General features: G+C 38.9%; 1 protein-coding gene and 1 long non-coding RNA gene across 3 annotated transcripts in view; one reads left to right on the top strand and one right to left on the bottom strand.

The window, feature by feature from the left end:
- The window catches only part of ORC4 (origin recognition complex subunit 4), a 96,917-nt gene extending 76,299 nt beyond the window's left edge, over window positions 1-20,618 (bottom strand). Inside the window, exon 1 of one of the 2 annotated variants that reach the window (XM_027561318.1) lies at window positions 20,515-20,618. The gene's annotated coding sequence lies outside the window, so the exon portion shown is untranslated. The remainder of the gene's footprint in view (window positions 1-20,514) is intronic. The other variant, XM_027561329.1, reaches the window with a different exon arrangement.
- Window positions 20,619-20,692: 74 nt separating this feature from the next.
- Window positions 20,693-25,086, top strand: part of LOC113904348 — a 189,324-nt gene continuing 184,930 nt past the window's right edge. Inside the window, exon 1 of the long non-coding RNA XR_003514491.1 lies at window positions 20,693-21,544. This is a non-coding gene — a long non-coding RNA (uncharacterized LOC113904348). The remainder of the gene's footprint in view (window positions 21,545-25,086) is intronic.

Raw genomic sequence — 25,086 nt, 5'->3', positions numbered from 1 at the left:
CACATCTTTATTTATTAAAATAGGAACCATTATAACGAACACATTTTTGCCAAAAATAAATGTTTGTTTAACTCTGTAGCATAAAAATCCATTCTTCAGGATACCATGAACTCTTGGTAAGCATTTTTTGCAGCCTGCTGGTTGTGGAGACTTTTTAAAAAGTGGTAGTAAGCTAGAGGTCAGGTGAATATGGAGAATGAGTCAAAATTCTGTAGCCCAATTCATTCAACTTTTGAAGTGTTGGCTGTGAGATACACAGTCAGGCACTGTCTTGCAGAAAAATTGTGCCCTTTCTGTTGACCAATGCCAGCTATGGGTGTTGCAGCTTTTGGTGCATCTCATTGACTTGCTGAGTATATTTCTCAGATGTCATGGCTTTTCCAGGATTCAGGAAGCTGTTGTGAATCAGACTGGCAGCACAACACCAAACAGTGATCATGACCCTTTTTTTTGGGTGCAAGTTTGGCTTTAGGAAGTTCTTTGGTGCTTCTTCTCAATCCAACCACTGAGCTGGTTGTTCCAAGTTGTTGTATAAAATCCACTTTTCATTGCACATCACAATCCGATGGAGAAATGGTTCACCGTTAAGGCACAGAGTAAGAGAAGATGACACTTTAAAACGTTATTTTTTTTGATTTGCGGTCAGCTCAAGGGACCCACTTATCAAGCTTATTCACCTTCCATGATCCTCTCAATTGGTCACTGTCAACTTCCAAAGGCCAACCATTGCTCCTCATCTTCAAGGCTCTTGTCTCCTTTGCAAAACTTCTTGAGCCACCACTGCAATGCATGTTTGTCAGCAGTTTCTGGGCCAAAGGCACTGTTGATGTTACAAGTTGTCTCCACTGCTTTAGGACCCATTTTGAACTCGAATTTGCTTTTTGTCTAACATCATTTCCATAGTCTAAAATACATTAAACAGCAAGTAATAAGTCATTAGGCTTCTCTGGAAGCTCAGCTGGTAAAGAATCTGCCTGCAATGCAGGAGATCCCGGTTCGAGTCCTCAGTTGGGAAGATCCCCTGGAGAAAGGACAGGCTACCAAACTTCAGTATTCTTGGGTTTCCCCGGGGTTCAATTAGTAAAGACTCCACCAGCAAGGCAGGAGACCTGGGATTGATCCCTGGGTTGGGAAGATTCCCGGAGAGGGCATGGCAACCCACTCCAGTATTCTTTGCCCGGAGAATCCCCATGGACATAGGAGTCTGGTTGGCTACAGTCCATGGGGTCACAAAGAGTTGAACATGACTGAGTGACTAACCACAGTACAGCACAGTAAGTCATTAGCAAGCAACATAAAGCAAGAAATGCACATTAAAATGACGTATAACATAACAACATTTAAGAATGTATCCCAATTTGTTGTTGTTCAGTTGCTTAGTCATGTCTGACTCTTTGCAATCCCAAGGACTGCAGCATGCCAGGCTTCCCTGTTCTTCACTATCTCCCTGAGTTTGCTCAAACTCATGTCCATTGAGTCAATGATGCCATCCAACCATCTCATCCTGTCGCCCACTTCTCCACCTGTCCTCAATCTTTCTCAGGATCAGGGTCTTTTCCGTTGAGGTGGCTCTTTACATAAAGATGGCCAAAGTACTAGAGCTTCAGCTTCAGCATCAGTGCTTCTAATGAATATTCAGAGTTGACTTCTGAATCAGTCCTTCTAATGAATATTCAGAGTTGACTTCCTTTAGGATTGACTGACTGGTTTGATCTTCTTGCGGTTCAAGGGACTCTCAAGTATCTTCTCCAACACCACAGTTCAAAAGCATCAATTCTTCAGTGCTCAGCTTTCTTCACAGTCCAACTCTCACATCCATACATGACTATTGGAGAAACCACAGCTTTGACCATACAGATCTTTGTTGGCAAAGTGATGTCTCGGCTTTATAATATGCTGCCTACTTTGGTCATAGCTTTTCTTCCAAGAAGCAAGCATCTTTTAATTTCATGGCTGCAGTCACCATCTGCAGTGATTTTGGAGCCCAAGAAAATAAATTCTGTCACTGTTTCCATTGTTTCCCCATCTGTTTGTCATGAGGTTATGGGACTGGATGCCATGATCTTAATTTTTTGAATGCTGAGTTTTAAGCCAGCTTTTTCACTCTCCTCTTTCACCTTCATCAGAGGCTCTTTAATTCCTCTTCACTTTCTGCCATTAGGGTGGTGTCATCTGTGTATCTGAAGTTAAATGGCAAATTTCAACAATGTAAAACCACAATTAGTTTTGCACTAACCTAATATTTATGGAGGGTGACTTCTGAGGATAGAAGGCTTGACTTTCCCTGGATCACCTGCTCTGGGTGAAGCTACCTGCCATGTAAGGAAAACAGTCAGGCAACCTGACAAAGACGTCCACATGGTAAGGAACTGAGAAGTCAGTAGTAACTTGCCAACAACATGAGTTAACCAGTTCAGATGAAGATTTTCCACCTCCTTTCAAGCCTTCAGATGACTGCAACTACAGCTAACATCTTAACTATAACCCATAAGAAACCAAGAGCCACAACCATCTATCTAAGCTGTTCCTGAATTCCTGATCCACAGAAACTATGTGGGAAAATAAATATTTTTTTAAGCAATTACTGACTGTAACTATTTTAGAGTTAGTTTGATACATAGCAACAAATAACTAATACACCCTCCTTCAGAATTTATTAAAAACATAAAAGTAATGATAATCCAGTTACTGACACCAAGAATCAGTCATGAATACTGTAAACTTCCTCTTCAAAAAAAAAGAAAAACAAAACTACAAAAATGCCAAAAAATCTAGAGGATATGACCAAGGTAAAATTTAGAGAAAACCTTACAATATTTGTGAGATAAAATTTAGCCTTTTTCCCTGGTTTCTGGCACAGAGCTTCAGAAACCCTTGCAATTTTCTAAGTGATGAGAGCACCAGGAGCATTTTTTTGCTTTAATATTTGGTTACTGAAACCAGTTACTAACACAGTGATCCTAAAACTCCAGTGATTTCCTGGGTAATAAGAGTATCTTTTGTTCTAATGAGATGACTCAGTGGGCTCCTGCATGTGTCCTGCATGAGGGCTAGTCAGCAGGAAGACCAATTCAGGATTAGAAGCTTGGGATTTTTGGCCATGCCTCTCTCTTGAGTAGGGAGAAAGGAGTTAATGATTCATCGTGAGAAATGGAGTTAATGGTTCATCATGCCTATGTAATGAAGCCTCCTCCATGAAAACCCCAAAACATACTGGTTTTAGAGAACTTCCGGGTTGGTGAATATGTGAAGACTTGGGGAGTGTAGCAGCCACTCTGAGATGGTGTCAGAGTTCCACTTCCACTTTCTCATACCCTGCTATATGTACCTTTTCCAAATATTTGTTCCTCAACTACATCCTTTCATGAAAAACTGGTTATTTTGTAAGCAAAATATTTTTCTGAATTTTATGAGCCACTTGGGCAAATTAATCAAGCCCAAGGAGGGAGAGTCAAAACCAGACAAAGCATAAGAAACTTACAAAGGTAAAGCTCACGCAAAAACCATAGAGAGAAACAAAGACGCTGACCCAAATATTTATTAGAAGGGGACAACAGAGGATTAGATGGCTGGATGGCATCACTGATTCAATGGACGTGAGTCTAAGTGAACTCCGGGAGTTGGTGATGGACAGGGAGGCCTGGCGTGCTGCGATTCATGAGGTCGCAAAGAGTTGGACACGACTGAGCGACTGATCTGATCTGATCTGATGTAAACAAGAGCATCTTTGAGAATGCTAGAAACCTGGTTCTTTAATCTGACATAGGATAGGTACCAAAAATCCATTATAAACAATTTTGCAAATAAAATCATGAACAATATCTTCATTGTTGTTGTTTATTTGCAAAGTTGTGTCCAACTCTTTTGTGATCTCATGGACTGTAGCCCATCAGGACTCTCTGTTCACAGGATTTCCCAGGCAAAAATACTGGAGTGGGTTGTCATTTCCTTCTCCAGGGGATGTTCCCAACCCAGGCTTCAAACTTGCATTTCCTGCATTGGCAGGCAGATTCTTTCCCATTGTGCCACCACGGAAGCCCAATATATTCACTACTATCACTACCAATATTTAATAGCATTCTATAGAAAACAAGCAACAACAAAAACTCACTAACCCAAGTTTAAGTGGTTCCTATATATGAGTTTAAATATTACCACTCTTTCCAATAAAAGTTAGACTGTAAGATTTCTTTAAACTGAAAAGACTCAATTTAAGTAACCACACTATCAATTTAACCATTGGAACAAAACGTTTATTTACTTTGTTAAATTATGTATGTTTATTGATAGAAATGTACAAATTTGTTAATCAGAGTTTATTGTATAATTAAGCATCTGTAAGTAGCTCTTGCTTCAGTGATTAACGAATGGAATATATTACAACAATATTAAAGTAGTAAACTGTAAAGTTTCATTGTTTAACATTCTACTTATTAAAATTATTTAGTATTATTCTAATATTAGTACAAAATAAATTAGGGAGATAAAACATCTTTAAAATGCAGCTCTTTATTAAAACTAAATAAAAAAGATTAAATGAGATATCATTTTGGGGACACAAAAGTGTTTTGTTTCAGTTGAGCCAAATACTTAGGGTTGGTGAAATTGCGGTTAATGGAACTAACACACAATAATGTTACAAACACACATTACTAGAAGTCACAATTTTACTGTTTTCCATTCAGCAATTCCACTTTAAGAATCTACTCAAAAGAAATAATTACAGATATGCACTGTTCAGTTCAGTTCAGTCAGTTGTGTCCGATTCTTTGTGACCCCATGAATTGCAGCACACCAGGCCTCCCTGTCCATCACCAACTCCCGGAGTTCACCCAAATTCTTGTCCATCGAGTCGGTGATGCCATCCAGCCATCTCATCCTCTGTCGTCCCCTTCTCCTCCTGCCCCCAATCCCTCCCAGCATCAGGGTCTTTTCCAATGACTGGACTCTTTGCATTAGGTGGCTAAAGTATTGGAGTCTCAGCTTTAGCATCAGTCCTTCCAAAGAACACCCAGAACTGATCTCCTTTAGAATGGACTGGATCTCCTTGCAGTCCAAGGGACTCTCAAGAGTCTTCTCCAACACCACAGTTCAAAAGTATCAATTCTTCGGCACTCAGTTTTCTTCACAGTCCAGCTTTCACATCCATACATGACCACTGGAAAAACCATAGTCTTGACTAGATGGACCTTTATTGGCAAAGTAATGTCTCTGCTTTTCAATATGTGATCTAGGTTGGTCATAACTTTCCTTCCAAGGAGTAAGCATCTTTTAATTTCATGGCTTCAGTCACCATCTGCAGTGATTTTGGAGCCCCAAAAAATAAAGTCTGACACTGTTTCCACTGTTTCCCCATCTATTTCCTATGAAGTGATGGGACCAGATGCCATGATCTTTGTCTTCTGAATGTTGAGCTTTAAGCCAACTTTTTCACTCTCCTCTTTCACTTTCATCAAGAGGCTTTTTAGTTCCTCTTCACTTTCTGCCATAAGGGTGGTATCATCTGCATATCTAAGGTTATTGAGATTTCTCTTGGCAATCTTGATTCCAGCTTGTGCTTCTCCAGCCCAGCGTTTGTCATGATGTACTCTGCATAGAAGTTAAATAAGCAGGGTGACAATATACAGCCTTGATGTACTCCTTTTCCTATTTGGAACCAGTCTGTTGTTCCATGTCCAGTTCTAACTGTTGCTTCCTGACCTGCATATAGGTTTCTCAAGAGGCAGATCAGGTGGTCTGGTATTCCCACCTCTTTCAGAATTTTCCACAGTTTATTGTGATCCACAAAGTCTAAGGCTTTGGCATAGTCAATAAAGCAGAAATAGATGTTTTTCTGGACCTCTCTTGCTTTTTCCATGATCCAGCAAATGTTGGCAATTTGATCTCTGGTTCCTCTGCCTTTTCTAAAACCAGCTTGAACATCACAAATATTTAGCTAAAATGATGTTTAATATAGCTCTGGCTATGAACAGTAAAATATCCAATAGTAGAAAATTAGCTTTTTTTTTTTTTTTTTTTCACAATAGAAACACAATGAGACACAACTGCTCTTCAACTATAGTTCTGATGATTTGGTTTAAGAAACAGCAACAACAACATGCAATTTTTTGTTTAAAAAGGATCAAGCCTTTCTGTCTGGATGGAAGGGGCTTGGAGGTTGACACTCTTGTCCTTACAAGAAAAAAGCTGAACAAACTAAAAAAAAACAACTCGCTGTTGATCCATAGGAGAATAAGGTCATAAGACAGTCTCCTTCAAAATTAGAGACACATGTGCAAATATAGAGAATGAAGGCTTACTGGAGCAGAAGGTGGGAAACATAAATTACACTGAAGCCAGATCCAAGGTATGAAAACCTAAAATGTAATTGACAAACTGCTGGAGACTCAATGTAGTTTAAGTTAAAAACTCCAAGAGGACCCAGTCTTAGGGAGGTCTCGAAACTCTCCTGAATTTTATCTCCAAGAACCTTGCTAGGTTCTCAGAGAAGACCAGAGAAAAATCTCCTCCTGCTTCACCAGGTGTAAGGGAAAAGTACCGATACTGAAATACATCCAAGAGCATTCTGTCCTCTTTAACAGGGCTTGCCCCAAAACAAAACTATTTACCAGAGCCTTAATGACCTGAGGGGAAAAAATATAGAACTCTAGAGAAGGCAATGGCAACCCACTCCAGTACTCTTCCCTGGAAAATCCCATGGATGGAGGAGCCTGATAGGCTGCAGTCCACGGGGTCGCTAAGAGTTGGACACGACTGAGCGACTTCACTTTCCCTTTTCCCTTTCATGCATTGGAGAAGGAAATAGCAACCCACTCCAGTGTTCTTGCCTGGAGAATCCCAGGGATGGGGGAGCCTGGTGGACTGCTGTCTATGGGGCACACAGAGTCGGACATGACTGAAGCGACTTAGCAGCAGCAGCAGCCCCTTTTAGTCTTCCTGACTTATCTAAAGAGATTAATGTGTGTTATGTTGGAGGGTGGAGGAAGGGAGCTGAGAGGCACATGTGAAGGTCACATCCTAGGCACACAGACTATCACAAACACACAAAAAAAGTGAGACCAAATTACAGAAATATGAAATGTTTCCCTTCCTGTCACAGAGTACATCAATTGGGAGTGGGTACATTAACAGGGGATTACAATTGAAAGAACTCTAGGACCTTATTTAAGAAACTGCTAAAGAAATTCAAAGAAAAGAGCGGAAATAAAAGGACACAAGAAATTTTAGCTTCTGACATCTACAGGTAAACAATGAACACAGCCTACCTTTGAGATAAAGAACAAAAATGATCACACTAATGACTTATTTACCTCATTTTCTTAAACCTAGTACATCAAGTATGGCTTTTAACAGAAAATTACAAGGCATAGTAAAAGGAGAAAAAAAAACATATATAGATTGAAGAGACTGAAGAGACAGAATGATATTCAGACATGGCACAGAATTTGGAATTAACAGACTAGGAATTTAAAACAAATATGACTAATATGCTAAGGGATCTAACAGAAAAACAGACAACTGGTAACTACTAATAGGCAATGGAACCAAAGAATGAATCAAAAAGAAAAAACAGAAATGAAAACAGTGGCACAGGAAAAAAGGATACAATTGACATGCTTAAAAATGTAGTAATGATGAGAGAAAGAATGTTATAAAGGACACAAGTGATGAATTGGAAACATTCTGTTAAATGACACTTATACTATCTGTTAAACAGTATGCTGCTACTAAGTCGCTTCAGTCGTGTCCAACTCTGTGCGACCCCATAGACCGCAGCCCACCAGGCTCCCCTGTCCCTGGGATTCTCCAGGCAAGAACACTGGAGTAGGTTGCCATTTCCTTCTCCAATGCATGAAAGTGAAAAGTCAAAGTGAAGTCGCTTAGTCGTGCCCGACTCTTAGCGACCCCACGGACTGCAGCCTACCAGGCTCCTCCGTCCATGGGATTTTCCAGGCAAGAGTACTGGAGTGGGGTGTCATTGCCTTCTCCAGTTTAACAGTATAGGTATAGTTTTATTTGAAAGTGGACCTGGATTGCTTATAAATCTATACTTCAAATACTACAGCAACCACTGAAAGAAGTTTTTAAAAAGTATAATTTATAGCTTCAAAGAGGAAAAGAACCTGAATGCAAAATGCCTGGTTAAAACCAGAGAAGGGATTTATTATATCAGTAATGACTTTATATGTCAGTGGTCTAAATAAATAGACCAATTATGATAGTAGGTAGAAAAAAGCAACAACCTTATGTTCTCTATAAGAAACCAACTTTAATAATGACACAAAGTACAGAAATGGAAGAAGACATACAATAATCCAAAAAGAGTTTAAGTAACTATATTAAATTTAGATTAAGCAAGAAGCAGCACCGGGAATAGAGACATAACTACTGATAAAGTAATTAACTCCCCAATAAGACAATACATATTCTTCTGAAGTTCACACATCACATTCACCAAGACAGACTATATTCTGGGCCACGTGTGCTGGTCACTCAGTCATGTCCGACTCTGTGCGACCCCATGGACTGTAGCCCACCAGGCTGCTCTGTCCATGGGATTCTCCAGGCAAGAATACTGGAGTGGGTTGCCATTCCCTTCTCCAAATCTGGGCCATAAACACACCTAAAACTTACAAGAATAGAAATCATGTTAAAGTATGTTCTAATACCATGATGGAAATAAACTAAAAATGAATAATAAAAAGATAGCTAAAAAAAAATGACAATACAGAGATTAAAGGTCAAAAAAGAAAGTCAAAACCTGTATATGACAAAGCTTTTTGTGTGTCTGAGTTCGAAGCCATTCCAGATACCTTAGACTGCCAAATGTCTGATCTCCAGATAACTGAGGCATTTCATACGTAGATAATTTTCTGTTTTAGAGCATTCTGCTGCAAGGGACTAGTGCCTGCATACCCAGAGGATGACCTGGTCTACACAGGCTTCATAGGCTATGGCAAGACCAGTCTGCTATACAAGCTCTGCAGTGAAAGCCCTGATGGCATTGTGTTCACCACAGGCCTTAAAAGCAGTGCCATTTCCAAATGCCATCTTGAACGTCAAAGAACTTGGAGGAGAGAGTGGCCAAGATGGCAGAGTACAAAGATCCTGAGCTTACCTCCTCTCATGAGAACACCAAAATCACACTAACTGCAGGAACAATCATATATGAAAAAGACTGCTTCTGCTGCTGCTGCTAAGTCGCTTCAGTCGTGTTCGACTCTGTGCGACCCCATAGACGGCAGTCCACCAGGCTCCTCTGTCCATGGGATTCTCCAGGCAAGAATACTGGAGTGGGTTGCCATTTCCTCCTCCAATGCATGAAAGTGAAAAGTGAAAGTGAAGTCACTCAGTCGTGTCCAACTCTTAGCGACCCCATAGACTGCAGCCTACTAGGCTCCTCCGTCCATGGGATTTTCCAGGCAAGAGTACTGGAGTGGGGTGCCATTGCCTTCTCCATGAAAAAGACTGGAACCTGCCAAAAAAGATCTTCTACAACTAAAGACATAAAGAAGGAGCCACAAGATGGGTAGAAAAGGCAGACTTGTGATATAATCAAATCACATTTCCCCCAGGCAGGTGACCCACAAAATGGAGAATAATTATATTGCACAGGTTCTACCACAGGCATGAGAGTTGAGTTCCATGTCGGCTCCCAAGCCCAGGGGTCCAGCACCAGGAAGATGAGCCTGGAGAGCATTTGACTTTGAAGGGAAGCAGGTTTAATTGCACAAGCCCCACAGGGCTGGGAGAAACTCTTGAAAGGTGAATACAAAAAACCATGCGTATTGGGATCCAGCACAAAAACAGTAACTTGACAAGGGCCAGGGTTAGACCTACTTAATGATCTCAGAGTCTCCTCCAGAGACAGCAAGAGGCTGCAGCTCACCCTGGGGACATAAGACACTAGTAACTGACATATTTGGGAACACTGAACTACATGTACATTTAACTACATGTACCCTAATGTTCATTGCAGCACTATTTACAACACCCAGGACATGGAAGTAACTTAGATGTTCATCAACAGAATATATAAGGAAGTTGTGGTACATATACAAAATGAAATATTATTCAGCTAAGAAAAGAAATGCATTTGAGTCAGTTCTAATGAGGTGAATGAACACAGAGCCTATTATACAAAGTGAAGTAAGTCAGAAAGACAATATCATGTATTAACGCATATATGTGGAATCTACAAAGATAGCATTGATAATCCTACTTGCAGGGCATCAAAGGACACAAAGACATCTTGGACACAGTGGGGGAATGAGTGAGTGGGATGATTTGAGAGAATAACATTAAAACATATACATATGTAAAACAGACAGCTAATGGGAGTTCAGTGTATGATGCTGGGATCACAAAACCAATGCTCTGTGACAAGCTAGAGGGGTAGGATGGAAAAGGAGGTAGGAGGGGGTTTCAAGAGGGTGAGGACATATATAGACCTAATGCTGATTCATGTTGACGTATGACAAATACCATCACAATAATGTAATGATCCTCTAATTTTAAAAAATAAATTAATTAAAAAAAAAAAACTAAAAGGTGGTTCTTTGAGAAGATAAAATAAACTTTTAGCCAGACTCATCAAGAAAAAGCAGACCCAAATTAATAAAGTCAGGAACGAAAACAGAGAAGTTACAACTGACACAACAAAAATATAAAAGATGATAAGAGACTACTACTACAAGCAATTTTACACCAAGAAAATGGAAACAATTCCATTTCCCATCACATCAAAAACAATAAAATACCTGGGAAAAAACCTAACTAAAGAGGCAAAAGACTTGCACTACAAAAACTATAAGACTCTGATGAAATAAACTGAAGATGACCCACAAAGATGGAAAGATATACCATGTTCTTGGAAGAATCAATACTGTTAAAATGACGATACTACCCAAGGCATTTTACAGATTCAATTCAATCCCTATAAAGTTGCCAATGGCATTTTTCACAGAACTAGAATAAACAATTTTAAGCATCACATGGAAACATAAAAGACCCTAAAGAGTCAAAACAATCTTGAGAAAGAATACTTAGAGGATCGTGTTCCTTGACTACAGACTATGTTACAAAAATACGGTAGTAAAAACAGTACTGCAGTAGCACAAAGAAAGACACACAGGTAAATGGAACAGGATAGAAAGTCCAGAAATAAATGCCCACACCTCTGGTCAATTAGCATGCTGAATTAATCTATGACAAAGGAGGCAAGAATATATACTGGAGAAAGTCTCTTCAGCAACTGGAATTGGGAAAGCTGGACAGCTACATGCAGAAGAATTAAATTAGAACATTCTCTAAAATCATATACAAAACAAGTTCAAAATGGGTTAAAGAGGAAATCATAGGCAGAACACTCTGACATAAAATTAGCAACAATATTTTTTGGATCTCCTAGAGTAACAGACTTCCCTGGTGGTTCAGACAGTAAAGCGTCTGCCTACAATGTGGGAGACCCGGGTTCCATCCCTGAATTGGGATGATTCCCTGGAGAAGGAAATGGCAACCCACTCCAGCACTCTTGCCTGGAAAATCCCACGGACGGAGGAGCTTGGTAGGCTACAGTCCATGGGGTCTTGAAGAGACACAGACACAACTGAGGGACTTCACTTTCACTTTCAGAGCAATGGAAATAAGAGCAAAAAAAAAAAAAAGATACCTAATTAAACTTAAAAGCTTCTGCACATCAAAGGAAACCATAAACAAACTGAAATGACAAGCAGACTAGGAAAATGTATTTGCAAATGCTGGAACTGACAATGGATTAACTTCCAAAATATATAGCACAAAACCAACACACAAACCAACACAATCCCAGTCAAAAAATAGGCAAAAGACCTAAATAGACGTTTCTTCAAAATAGGTACACAGATCGCCAACAGGCACACAAAAAAATGCTCAACCCAGTCAACTGTTAGAGAAATAAAATTCAAAACTACAGTTTATGAGCTATCACTTTATGCAGAGATAGGCACAATACAGGACAGAAACAGTATGGACCTAACAGAAGCAGAAGATATTAAGAAGAGGTGGCAAGAATACACAGAAGAACTATACAAAAAAGATCTTAATGACCCAGATAACCACAATGGTGTGATCACTCACCTAGAGCCAGACATCCTGGAGTGTGAAGTTCAAGTGGGCCTTAGGAAGCATAACTATGAACAAAGCTAGTGGAGGTGATGGTTGAGCTATTTCAAATCCTAAAATATGAGGCTGGTAAAGCACTCATTATACCAGCAAATCTGGAAAACTCAGCAGTGGCCACAGGACTGGAAAATGTCAGTTTTCATTCCAATCCCAAAGAAGGGCAATATTGAATGTTCAAATTACTGCACAAGTGCACTAATTTCACATGCTAGCAAACTAATGCTAATACTCCTTCAAGCTAGGTTTTAATACTATGTGAATGAGAACTTCCAGATGTACAAGCTGGATTTCGAAAAGGTAGAAGAACTAGAGATCAAAATGTCAACATTCGTTGGATCATAGAAAAAGCTACAGAATTCTAGAAAAACATCTACTTCTGCTTCATTGACTATGCTAAAGCCTTTGAATGTGTAGATCACAACAAACTGTGGAAAATTCTTCAAGAGATGGGAAAAACAGACCACGTGACCTGCCTCCTGAGAAACCTGCATGTAGGTCAAATAGCAATAGTTAGAACCAGATATGGAATAACAGACTGGTTCCAAACTGAGAAAGAAGTACGTCCCAGCTTTACATTGTCACTCTGCTTATTTAACTTCTATGCAGAGTACATCAGGTGAAATGCCTGGCTGGATGAAGCACAAGCTGGAATCAAGACTGTGGGGAGAAACAGCAGTAACCTCAGATATGCAGATGACACCATCTTAATGGCAGAAAGTGAAGAGGAATTAAAGAGCCTCTTGATGAAGGTGAAAGAGGAGAGTGAAAAAGCTGGCTTAAAACTCAACATTCAAAAAATGAAGATCATGGCATCAGGTCCCATCATTTTATGGCAAATAAATGGAGAAACAATGGAAACAGTGAAAGATTTTTTTTTCTCTGGCTCCAAAATCACTGAGGATGGTGACTGCAGCCATGAAATTAAAAGACACTTGCTCCTTGGAAGAAAGGCAATGACAACCCTAGACAGCATATTAAAAAGCAGAGACATTACGTTGCTGACAAAGGTCCATACCATCAAAGTTTAGTTTTTCCAGTAATCATGTACAGACGTGAGAGCTGGACAATAAAAAAGGTGGAACACGGAAGAACTGATGCCCTTGAACTGTGGTGCTGGAGGAGACTCCCTTGAATAGCAAAGAGATCAAACCAATCAATCCTAAAGAAAATCAACCCTTATTATTCACCAGAACTGATCCTGAAGCTCCAATATTTGGCCACCTGATGCGAAGAGCTGACTCACTGGAAAAGATCCTGATGCTGCGAAAGATTGAAGGCAGGAGAAGAAGACAACAGAGCATGAGATGATGATGGATGGCATCACCAACTCAATGGACATGAGTTCGGGAGATGGTGAAGGACTCGGAATCCTGGCATGCTGCAGTCCATGGGGTTGCAGAGTTAGACACACCTGAGTAACGGAAAATGAGTTATCACCTCACATAGGTCAGAAAGGCTATCAACAATAGTCTACAAGCAATAAATGTTGGAAATGGTGTGTAGAAAAGGGAACCCCCTTACATTGTTTGTGGGAATGTAAGTTCCACAGCTAGTATGGAGAACAGTATGTAGGGTCCTTAAAAAGTAAAAATAAAGTTACTATATGATCCAGAGATATAACTCCTGGGTATATTTCTAGAAATATCATTTATCACTGGGAATCAAAACAACAATCTATACTTGTTAGAATGATTAAATCCAGAACTTCCTGTTGGTGAAGTGGATAAAAATCTGCCTGCTAATGTTGAGGACACTGTTTGATCCCTGGTCTGGGAAAATTCCACATGTCTTGGAGCAACTAGGCTTGTGGCCCACAACTACTGAGCCTGTGTGCTGCAACTACTAAAGCTCAGGTGCCCTCGAGTCCACACGCCTAGAGCCTGTGATCCACAATAGAAGCCACTGCAATGAGAAGTCCACACACCACCATGAAAAGTAGTACCTGCATGCCACAATTAGAGAAAGCACAGCCAATAAAGTGACTAAATCCAAAACAATGGATTGTTTGGATCAAATGCTAGGATGCTGCTGCTGCTGCTGCTAAGTCGCTTCAGTCGTGTCTGACTCTGTGAGACCCCAGAGATGGCAGCCCACCAGGCTCCCCCATCCCTGGGATTCTCCAGGCAAGAACACTGGAGTGGGTTGCCATTTCCTTCTCCAATGCGTGAAAGTGAAAAGTGAAAGTGAAGTCACTCAGTTGTTTCTGACTCTTAGCCACCCCATGGTCTGCAGCCTACCAGGCTCCTCCATCCATGGGATTTTCCAAGCAAGAGTACTGGAGTGGGGTGCCATTGCCTTCTCCGATGCTAGGATGACATGAAGTAATTAGAATTCTGATTTACTGCTGACTGGAGTGCAAAATGGTAGGTACACTCACTTTGGTAGGCAGTTTGGCAGCTTCTTACAAAACTAAATGTACTCATCACATAATCTAACAATCAGGAACGTTGGTATTTTACCCAGGTGAATTGAAGACTTTTGTCCACACAAAGACCTGCATCTGAATGTTTATGACCACTTCTGTCATAAATGCCAAAATCTGGAAGGCCAAGATGTCCTTCAGTGGGTATATGGATAAACAAACTGTGATACATCCATCAGATGAAATATTCAGTGCTAAAATGAACTGAGCTATCAAGTCATGAAAAGAAATGGAAAAGACTTGGGAGGCATATTGCTAAGGGAAAAAGCCAACCTGAAAAGGGTAGACACTGTATGATTCCAACTATATGACAATTTGGAAAAAGCAAAACTAGGGAGATCATGAAAAAATCATTAGTTGCCAAGAGTTCAAGGCATGAATGGGAGAACAGAACACAAGGGACTTTTAGAGACGTTAAACTATTCTGTATACCATCAGGGCAGATATTTGTCATTACACATTTGTCAGAAACCATAATGTTAAATTCAAAGAGGGAACCTTAATGTAAGCTATAAACTTTGATTAATAATAATGTATTAATACTGGTTCATCAATTGCAACAAATGTACCACACTAAAGTAAGATATTAATAATAAAGGAAACTAGGTTATAGTAAGATGAGCTGGTTGAGTGTGGCTATACAGCAATTTACTGTAGTCTATACTCAGTTTTTCTGGAAAACAAATCAAAAACCCCTTTTCGTTAAAAAATTTCAAAGAAAGAAAAAAGGGCACACTCAAAGTCAAAATTTGTGAAAACACCAGGTGGGAATAAAATCTTACAAAAGATTTGTGAAAATGAAATGTAAGCACAAAGGCAGTCTAAGCCAGTAAGACAGATAATCTATAAAATGAAGAAAAAAAAAATGTACAGGCAAAATCTGCTTTAGCAGATTGTTACCCTACAGGAATATCTGCAAAACAATGAACGCTAATTCAAGGGAAATGCTAGCTACTTTAAAGCTACTTTAAGATTAATTCATCTGTTTGTTGTTGTTTTTAAAAATCAGATGCTGGAAAAGCATTTATATAGGAAAAGCGAAATTTTTTAATACTTTATTTTAAAGAGAAGTAACACTGATCAAGGCATTATACAGGAACACAGCTGGCAGATTTCTGTAATATAAAGCAAATAAGTATCATATTATTTTATACAAGTATGTAATACAATGGAAAGATGCTAGCTAAATGTTATTTCTTTTAAAAGTATACAACAAAACTCTATAATCCAGTTTTGTTAATAAATGTACAGAAACAGGTAAAAAAATACTGAAATAACATATATCAACATCTTAACAGAATTATTTAATGAGTGTAGAGATTATAGGTGAATTTCATTTTTTACTTTTACACTGAATGTACATTAATTCTGGGGAACTTAAAAAATAATCATGTTGCTTACTTAAGTAATGTATCTTATGATTTGAGAATACAAAGTAATCAGTAGTAACTGTAACAACAAAATTTTAACTTTTAAAAAGTATGTCACATAAAATTATCTCAACATAATTTTTTAAATACATTATGCCTTCAGACATTGCATCAAAGTGGTGCTATAACACACCTGGACATAATACAAACCAACAGGTTTTAGAGAAAATATTTTAGATATTTACTCATTATAAAGTAAGTTGATGTAGATATATATATGGAACTATTAGGAGAAGTGATTATTTTAAGAGAGCAGTATAAGTTGACATTTCTGGGTCATCCATATAAAAAGTGTTTATTTTTATACACTGTGGAAAGATTAAGGAAAACTGAAAATGTGTATGAGTGTGTCCAAAGAAAACTAATACACTTAGAATTTTAATCTTGCCAAATCTGACTTCAACCTTCATACTTTATTAGACAAAACGTCACAGTAATCTCAATTCCATTATGAATCAAAGAAGCAGTATAAAATACAAAAGACAAAGACTTTATTGCAGGTGAAGAGGGAGAAAGAGAACTATGTGAGATTAAGGGGAAAATATTAGAAAAAACTAGCAATCTCAACACATGCTTGTGTGAAGATAACTATTTAAGCCACACTAGGAGTGAAAAGGGGAAACAAATTGAAGTAAAAGAATGGGGAATGTGAGAGTGAAAGTGTTAGCTGCTTACTCGTGTCTGACTCTGCAATCCCATGGACTGTAGTCCTCCAGGTAGCCATTCACTTCTTCAGGGGATCTTCCCGATCTAGGGATTGAACCTGGGTATCCTGTACTGTAGGCAGATTCTTTACCATCTTTACATTCTTTACCAGGGAAGCCAACTACCTATACCAAGTTTCATCCACCTCCTTCATAATGTTCAACTCGTATCTTATTTTCCCATTAAAGCATTATTACAATGTACAAAGCTATCTAGACTCATCAACCAATTCTGTTCAAATAAGATAAACACATAATATAGCCAGTATTTTAGTTTGGGTTAAAATTCATTGACAAAACCATCTCCAAAAGGCCTGCAGTGCTAAAATGGTCAAAATTAAGCAGAACCCCTTACTCCACTCGATCAGAAGACAAGTGGTTCCAGAGAGGATAATACAGAAGGATCCTACACTAAGAGACAGCAGGCACAGTGCACAGTAGAGGGTGAGAGTATCAAAGAACTAAAAAAAAAAAAAAAAAAAAAGAATGTTGAGATGTTGAGATTCCTGAGCTGTTTTCACCTGGTTCTCAGAGCATTGGAAATCAGGCTTATACCTTGATACCTTATACCAGGAGCAAGAGGCAATACTGACCTTAAAAACTGGGTAATTTCTCTGTTGTGAGTGGCTGCCCTATGCATTGTAGGATGTTCTATAGCATCTGCAGCATCTATCAAGTGATTTTCAGTAGCAACCCATTTCTGATAACCAAATGTGTCTCTGAGACACTGACAAATGTCTTGGGGGGATCATATTGAAACAGCTAAGAAACACTGACTTGGAGGCAGAAAATTAAACAATCCTTCTTGTTGGATTCTTACTAGCCCAAGAGAAAAAAACTTCCAAATACCTAAAGAAATTTTAAGGAAATTGATATTTGGGTTTCCCTCCCAAATTTATCCCAGCCAAATCTTTCCACAGTGAGAACCATCAACAGCTAGCAAACCTTAGCTAAGTTAAGAGAGGCATGAAATAGATTTCCAACATTCCTTACAAAAATTTGAACACAATCAAGGATCACAACAGAGCCAAGGAAAGCCTCTAAAGTGAGACTAAAATACACCAACACAAAGAATAACTTAGAAAACACAGAGTGCGCAGAGAGAAATAAACATCAAAACAAAACTTTAAATCCATAAAGAGGAAAAAATACTAGAAATCCCGTGGGGGGAAAAAAATACAAAGATCAAAAAATCGTACTGAAAATCAAAAAAAACAATAGGAGAAATGAAAGTCCCAAGGTTTGAAAAATCAAGTACATTTCCCAGAAAGTGTAAAGCAAAAAACTGGAAAAATATGAAAAATGGGAGCAAAGAAATAGGTCCAGCAGTATAATGTCTAATTGCCGGTACAAGAAACACTGAGGTAAGGAAATTACAGAAAATGAATCAGAAACTTTAGAGCTGAGGGATACAGGTTGCTAGGCTGAAAGAACTCATGAAATGCATATAAATTTCTATGGACTCATAAATTATCTCACATTACTGTGATGTTTCAGAACATTGTATAAAACAAAGAGAAGAATCTATAAGCTTCAAACAAAAAGGCTTCAGAAGCTTCCATAAGGGAGAAGAAAGTGAAATGCAACATTAAAAACAAGAAAGGAGTCAAATTTTTATCAAACACTAAGAATTTCTCCTCAAATCTGAAGAGAAACATTACCAATTTAGAATTCTACACCCAGTCAAACTAACAGAGTACAAGTAAAGATAATTTCAGGAACGTAAGGCCTCACAACGTTAAACTCTCAAATAGCCAATAAATTTTAGAAAAACTGCTCAACCCCATTAACAATCAGGAACTGCAAATTAAAATAATAACATAAAGCTACTTTCATCAGATTGGCAAAAACAAAAACTACCAACTGTTTTCAAAACTGTAGAAAAAAGGATCTATCATACATTGTTGGTGGGAGTATAAATTGATATATTCACTTTAAAAAGTTTGGCATAGTCTACATTCTGCAGAAATGCATGCTATGTATATAAAATGCATGTGTAAGATTACACAGAGTTGTACTATTTCTAAGCACTAAAAACTAGCCACAATCCAAATGTCCGTAATACTAGACTAGTTAAATTAATTGTGTACGTTCACAAAATGACTTACTACACTATACTTACTTATAAACATTACTATCAGCAATGAAAATACATGAACTAGACCTAACAGGACTGACTGAAAATGATACATAACATGTAATTCAGTTACATACAGGATATTAAAAAAAAAGGCAAAACCAATGTACATTGTTTAGGAATGCTGACAAAGGTGGTTAAAAAATACTTGAAATAAAAGTGAAGGGGACAGCAATGTTCTAATTCTTCATTTTGATACAGAATACTGTGTTCACAATTATTCATTATACAGTATATCTGTGGCTTGTGCATTCTTCCACATTCTGTTTACTAATCATTAGAATTAATCATTATTTTATAACTATGATTTGTACACTCTTTTGCACATTTAGTATTTTGCCACAAAAAAAAGATTTAAAGTTTGTTATCTATGGCACTTTTATGGCTCTGCTATAGTTTTTTTGTTCTAAAGTGTCATATATTTGGTTTCAATAGAAACAAAACTTTAAGGCACCAGAGTCCAGTTTTTATTCCATTTGACAAGATTACTGCACACACAGAAAGTGGTAAAAGCACTAGTCAGTGGTGCATAAACAAAATTCAGTGTCAAAACATACAAGAAGAATAAGCAGTAACTTTAACTGATAGCATACCCTAAAAGAAATCACTACAGAATTAAGTAATACAAACACAATAAACATGAGGAATTTCAGAGTTTTGGTTTTAAAAAATACATACATAAGTGATAGTCTTTCAATGCACATTTACAAAAAATTATAACTGAAAGACTGAAACGGTTTTAGTTATGATTTTATGGACAGAATGTGAGAAAGAAACGGTGGTATTTTACTAAAAACAGTTATTAATGAAAACCTGTCTTTTTTAAACACTCTGAATTAACATGAGGGAAACATTACTTCCAGCAAAAACAGTAGCATTTGAGAAACCAACGGCTCTAAATCTGAGGCTAGTAACCAAAGAAACTAAAAACATCCTTTTAAAAATCTCGCATCTACACTAAAGGGAAAACTTTGATGATGTCTCCTTCTCTATCAACGATAATTAAGACACGAGATCAAGAATTACACAATTCCATACCCCCCTTCTGAGAAATGCTACAGGCATTTTGTTGCGGAAACCACGCAAGACGCGGAGGGAAATTCTACTGAAGAACCAAGTGCCAGCTTGCTCCCTCCTCAAAGCCACTCCAGAATTCCTGTGAGGTTAACGAAACAAGGACTGATGGTAGTAACACTCAATATAAACAATACATCCAATGACAGAAGTTGTCAAAATTCACACAGCTTGTTTCTCTCCCTGGACAGGTGCCCCACTCTGAGGTGGAGAAGCAGTTAACAGAGTCATCTGCTGAGGGTTCTGAGATCCCGTTTCTCTCTTACACCTGGACCATCACATTTCTCACCATCACCGAGTGTAGTTACCACATGCCACAGATTTAGGTTCATGAGCTCATCTACGCTCCCTACGCTCGTCCAGGACCCGCCGCCGGCTGGCTCAGGGGGAAGCCACGAGACGGAAGGAGCCCGCCTAGATTCTGGCCTGTCTGGCCTAGACAAGCCTGCCCCCCTTCCCGCATTCCCAGTCTCCAAAGCGTTCCGTCCTCTCCTTTTCGATTCGCCTTTCGCCACAGGCGCCCAAGGCTTTCGTTTTGAGGCTAGTCCACTCCATGTTACCTCTCATGGAAAAGTTATCTCTTACCAGGGCAGAGCGAGATTCCGGAGACAGTGGGAATCGCTTCACAGGTTCCTCTCGCAGCGTTCTCTGCTCTGCTTCACCTGCAGCTGCCAACGAATTCACCAAGACTCCCGGCATGCACCGCGCAGGCACCGCCTCCCCACCCCGCCCCTCTCCCGCCCAAACACGTGACCTCCTTTAGCCTCCGTCCACGCCCACTTCCGTTCCTCCACTTTCCCTTAGGAGGGAGGAGGGGACTGGGGGTGTTAAAGAGTAGCGACTTCCTCCTACTCTCCGCCCCCGCCTCTCTACCCCCTGCTACAATGTCTTCCGGGTCGCGATCGCCTCGGAGCCTTCTGGGAAACCATCTCATTTCCTCCCCTCCCCCTCCTCCTGCCTTCAACCAACCAGCCTCCCGTCAGAGAGGGACATGCGCAGTGAGTGCCTCCCGTCTCTTCTACCCGAACCCCCCTCCCCCCCCAAGCAGAGAGACCCCAGCAGCAGCAGCAGCTGATGATGAAGAGAGAGGCAGTGGCAGAGGGGGGGCACCTTTTATTTCTATTTTTAAAGGGACAGGACACTAATTTTACCCCACTTCAACCTTGAATTGAGGGGGGTGGGGGGAAGGCGGCTGAGTTCCTTCCCCCACCCTCCAGCCCTGAGACCTGAGAGGGGGATTGAGCCTGAGAGAGAAGGAGAAGGAGTTTCTTCTTCTTCGAAAACCCCCATCCACGACTCCTACCCCCTCACCCCTCCACTAGCCTCTCTCCCGAGCCCCCTCCATCCTCCTCCTCTTTGGCCGTGAGAGGAGAGAAAGAGACCAAAAGCCTCTTAGCAACACAGACCCTTCTCTGCTGTTGCTGCTGCTGCTGCTACTGCTGCTGCTGCTTGGCCCTGGCTGGAGACATCTCACTACACCCAGGAGCAGCCACTTCCCCAGCTCTCCTCCTCCTTCGCCTCCTCCTCCTCCTCCACTCCCCCCCCCCCCTTTATTACCCTTTGTGTCATCCTCCACAGCTCCAGGGAAGGCACTCAAAAGTGGGGGGCAGAAAAGGTAAGTGTGTCTGTGGGGGCTTCATTGCCTTCCTCTGGCTCTGACTTTAACTCCGGGGCAACAGTAGCACCAAACCACATACGCAGTGGAGCTCCGGGGTGAGGAGGGGGTGGTGCTGGGGGGGTGGTGAAGGAGGGGTTGGAGTGGGGAGGGGTGTGTGAGGTGGGTGCCCATCCTGTCAGAGGAGGAAGGGCACTTTTTATTTTTATTTGCTGTTGTCAAAAGTGGTTTCTCTCCTCCAGCTAACATCTGATTGTGTCTTGCTCCAGTGGGGGAGAATACAAAAACAACCCCCTCCTTCCTCCAATGAGGCGCCAGGGAAAGAGACAGAAAGAGGCACACTTTCTAGATGTCACTTTAAAAAAATCATTTGGGGAGCTTTTTTCCTTTTTCCCTAGGAAAAGCTCCACTGCATTTGTTTCTGAGTGGGAAAATGTCGGGATCTGGATTGTATCGGAACTGCTTATCCATTTGTAGACCTGAGTGTTTTCCCCTTTTTGGTTCTGTATGTGATTTGGATATTGACTTCAGTGTTGGAACAGACTTGATTGGGTTTTGCTTTCTGGGTTTAATTTTCCTTTTTTTTTTTTTTTTGTTTTGTCTGACTTGCATAGAAAATTTCAAAATTTGGGTTGATAGAGGCCTTTGGTTAGGTTTTGACTTGTATTACTGCTTTTTTTGTTTAATGTTTGTTTCATATATAAGCATATTAAAGTTAAAAGCTTAAAATGCTTTAAGTTAAATATCACTGGTATTGTTTCTCCCTATATACGTTCGTGATATTTATTTTACATAAGATGAGAATATTATCTATTTCATAATTAATCTGAGTATTTTTATAATCTTTGTAACTTGTCTGAACAAGTAATCCCCATTGAAAACTTTTATGTTGTTCTGACTTTATGGAAGGCCAAACCTCTCCATCAATAGTTTGCTGGATTGGTACCACTTGCAGTTTTAACTGAATTATTTATTTACTGTTGTAAATTGAGATGAGTTTTTCATCTCTGGGGGGTACTGAACCAAATTGCTCACTATATGTGAAAGGATACAAATTCCTAAAATGTTTTCATGAGTCAAGGAAATCATGATGGTATAGTTAGTACATGCATTGTAGTGAGATATAAATTGAAAGATAAATCAGATTTAGGTTTATAGAGGAACAGTCTTGATAAAAATAACTATTTTTCATTTTTACATGGTATGTTCTCAGTGAATGGTTTTCAAATTCAGTACTGTATTTGATTTCAGAAATGCTTTCTGAAATGTTCAAAAACATTTCTTTCAAGTATGTTTCTGATGTAGGCCTTTTACTAGGGCTTACATTAGAAAGTGGTATTTTGTTTCATATGTACATTTCTTTATTCTTTCCTTAAAGATGGATGCACACATTCACACACGCACACACAATCTCTCTCTCTCTCACACAAGCACACACATACACACCCTTTTCTTATAACTGCATTGGTATCTCTGATCCCATAATTTATGTCAGCAAAAAATATTCTCCTGTAAAGTAGCAATTTTGTGATCAGACTGGCAATGTGAAAACAGCAATTTTATCAACTAGAAAGGATTGAAGAAAAATAAATCTAAGGATATTTGACACAAATATTAGACATGATAATACTTTTAATTTTTTAATTTTCTTGATGGTAAAGTGAAAACACAATATATTTACACTTTAGAGACAGGAAAGCATTGCATATGTAGAAGCTTGTTCTGTAAAATTTTAATTACCAACTGTGTGCAAAAGTAGACATTTACACAGGGGAAGGAAAAGCTGTGTAGCAATAAACAACATGGTCCTATTTCTCTCCTTTCTGTTGTGAATTTGAACAATTTCTTATCTTTCTCTGAGGTGTAATTGGTGCACTTTGGCAGAAATCTATGCCAAGTTCAAGTTTGTCTCCCAATAATAGTATTTCAGATCCACCTAGGATTTCTTGTCCTCACCTTAATACCTCAGCAACCTTAACATAAAAGACGGAAGTAGAATATAATGAAGAAATAACTTTTAAGTAAAGTGAATTGAGTAGGTTATTGGGGTGGTCGTTTCCCAGTAGGCAGCTGAGAGAAAATTTATAGCTTGATTATAATACTTTACTTACTTTCTGTTTTTATTTGAAAACATTTCTTATTCCACCACCCTCAGGGTAACCCTATATAGTTCAAAGATTCTAGACTGCCTCTAAGTTGAAAAATGACTTACCTTTAAAAAAGCTGTTTATTTTTTTATGGCTTGTTTATTACGTATTAAGATATATTTTAGAGTTGTAAGTTTCATGGAGGTGGTATCTTGGAGGTCAGTTTGTCCAGCTCTTCATTTTCCATATTGCGGGAGTTCAGAGAGTTGTAAAAGCTTACGCAGAGTTCTAAGGCCTGTAAGTGGACAGCACATGGACCAGAGAACTCTGGTCTCTTGACATTCACTAAGCTACACGGTCTCATTTTCTTTTATCAGGAATAAAACTATTGTGCACATGACACTTAAGGCTTTTATATGGGGTCATATTCTAATAATATTAAAATAAATAGCTATAAAGCTGTAATTTCGTCCATTTACAATTCAGTAACTTGTTGATTTTTTTTAGGGGGGTACTGATTTCTCTCATTGTGGATTGTGACTGTTTTGAGAATTATTTCAGCTTTCCCTAATGGTTATTTTCCCCCCTGCACTTCTAGTTAATCAGTGAATATACTTCTTACTCCTGTATTAAGCTATATATATATATATATATATATATATATATATATGAAAAATGCATATTGTATTATAAATGCTTTTTTATGATTCTTGCTCTATGAACTACTTAAGTAAGACTAAAATTTTTTTTCTTGTTAGCATTTATATCCCCCACAGCACAGTTTTCAGTACACAATAGGCCCTAATGGTTATTTGTCATATTTGATATTATAGTTAGACGTGTTTGAATTTCTTGACTCTTAGATGTAGAATTTCTTCATTTTCTTCCTTTTTCCTTTCTTTCCTGCTACAGTGTATTCACTACCATGATTTTTTTTCTTTATCTTTACTATGGTTCTCACTTTTTCTAGTGGCCAAATTAAATCCTGTTAACAAATAGTACTCATAAGAAGTAAAAACATATTCTGTACAGGATGTGATTTGACAAAAATGATTTATTTTAAATAAGGGATTAAAAAATTCCAATTAAGAGTGTACTAGCAAATATTCAGGATATACTTAAATTTCATTTCATTGAGTAACTGGCAGAATAGGTTATTGGAATGACTAGCCTGCATTTACCAGCTCTATAAAGCAACTGTAACATAGGTGACGTGTTTCCCTTTGTTTTTTTCGGTCCTTACCCAGACAATTACCAACTTTCCAGTTTTCTGTGGATATGAAGATTATTCCTAGTCATCAGTGGGACCCCAGGAAGTCAGCCAGAAAGCCTATGTGCAACTTATGAACCTTTGCAAACTTGTCTGTATTTTGAATGTATGTGCTAAACAGATTGTACTCACTCATTAAACGTTTATTGAGTATCTAATGTATGTCAGGCACCATGCTAGGCATC

The sequence above is a fragment of the Bos indicus x Bos taurus genome, chromosome 2 (assembly GCF_003369695.1).
Source record: "Bos indicus x Bos taurus breed Angus x Brahman F1 hybrid chromosome 2, Bos_hybrid_MaternalHap_v2.0, whole genome shotgun sequence".
NCBI lineage: Eukaryota > Metazoa > Chordata > Mammalia > Artiodactyla > Bovidae > Bos > Bos indicus x Bos taurus.
Note: the sequence above shows the minus strand (reverse complement) of the source record. Positions and strands in the feature narration are given on the sequence as shown.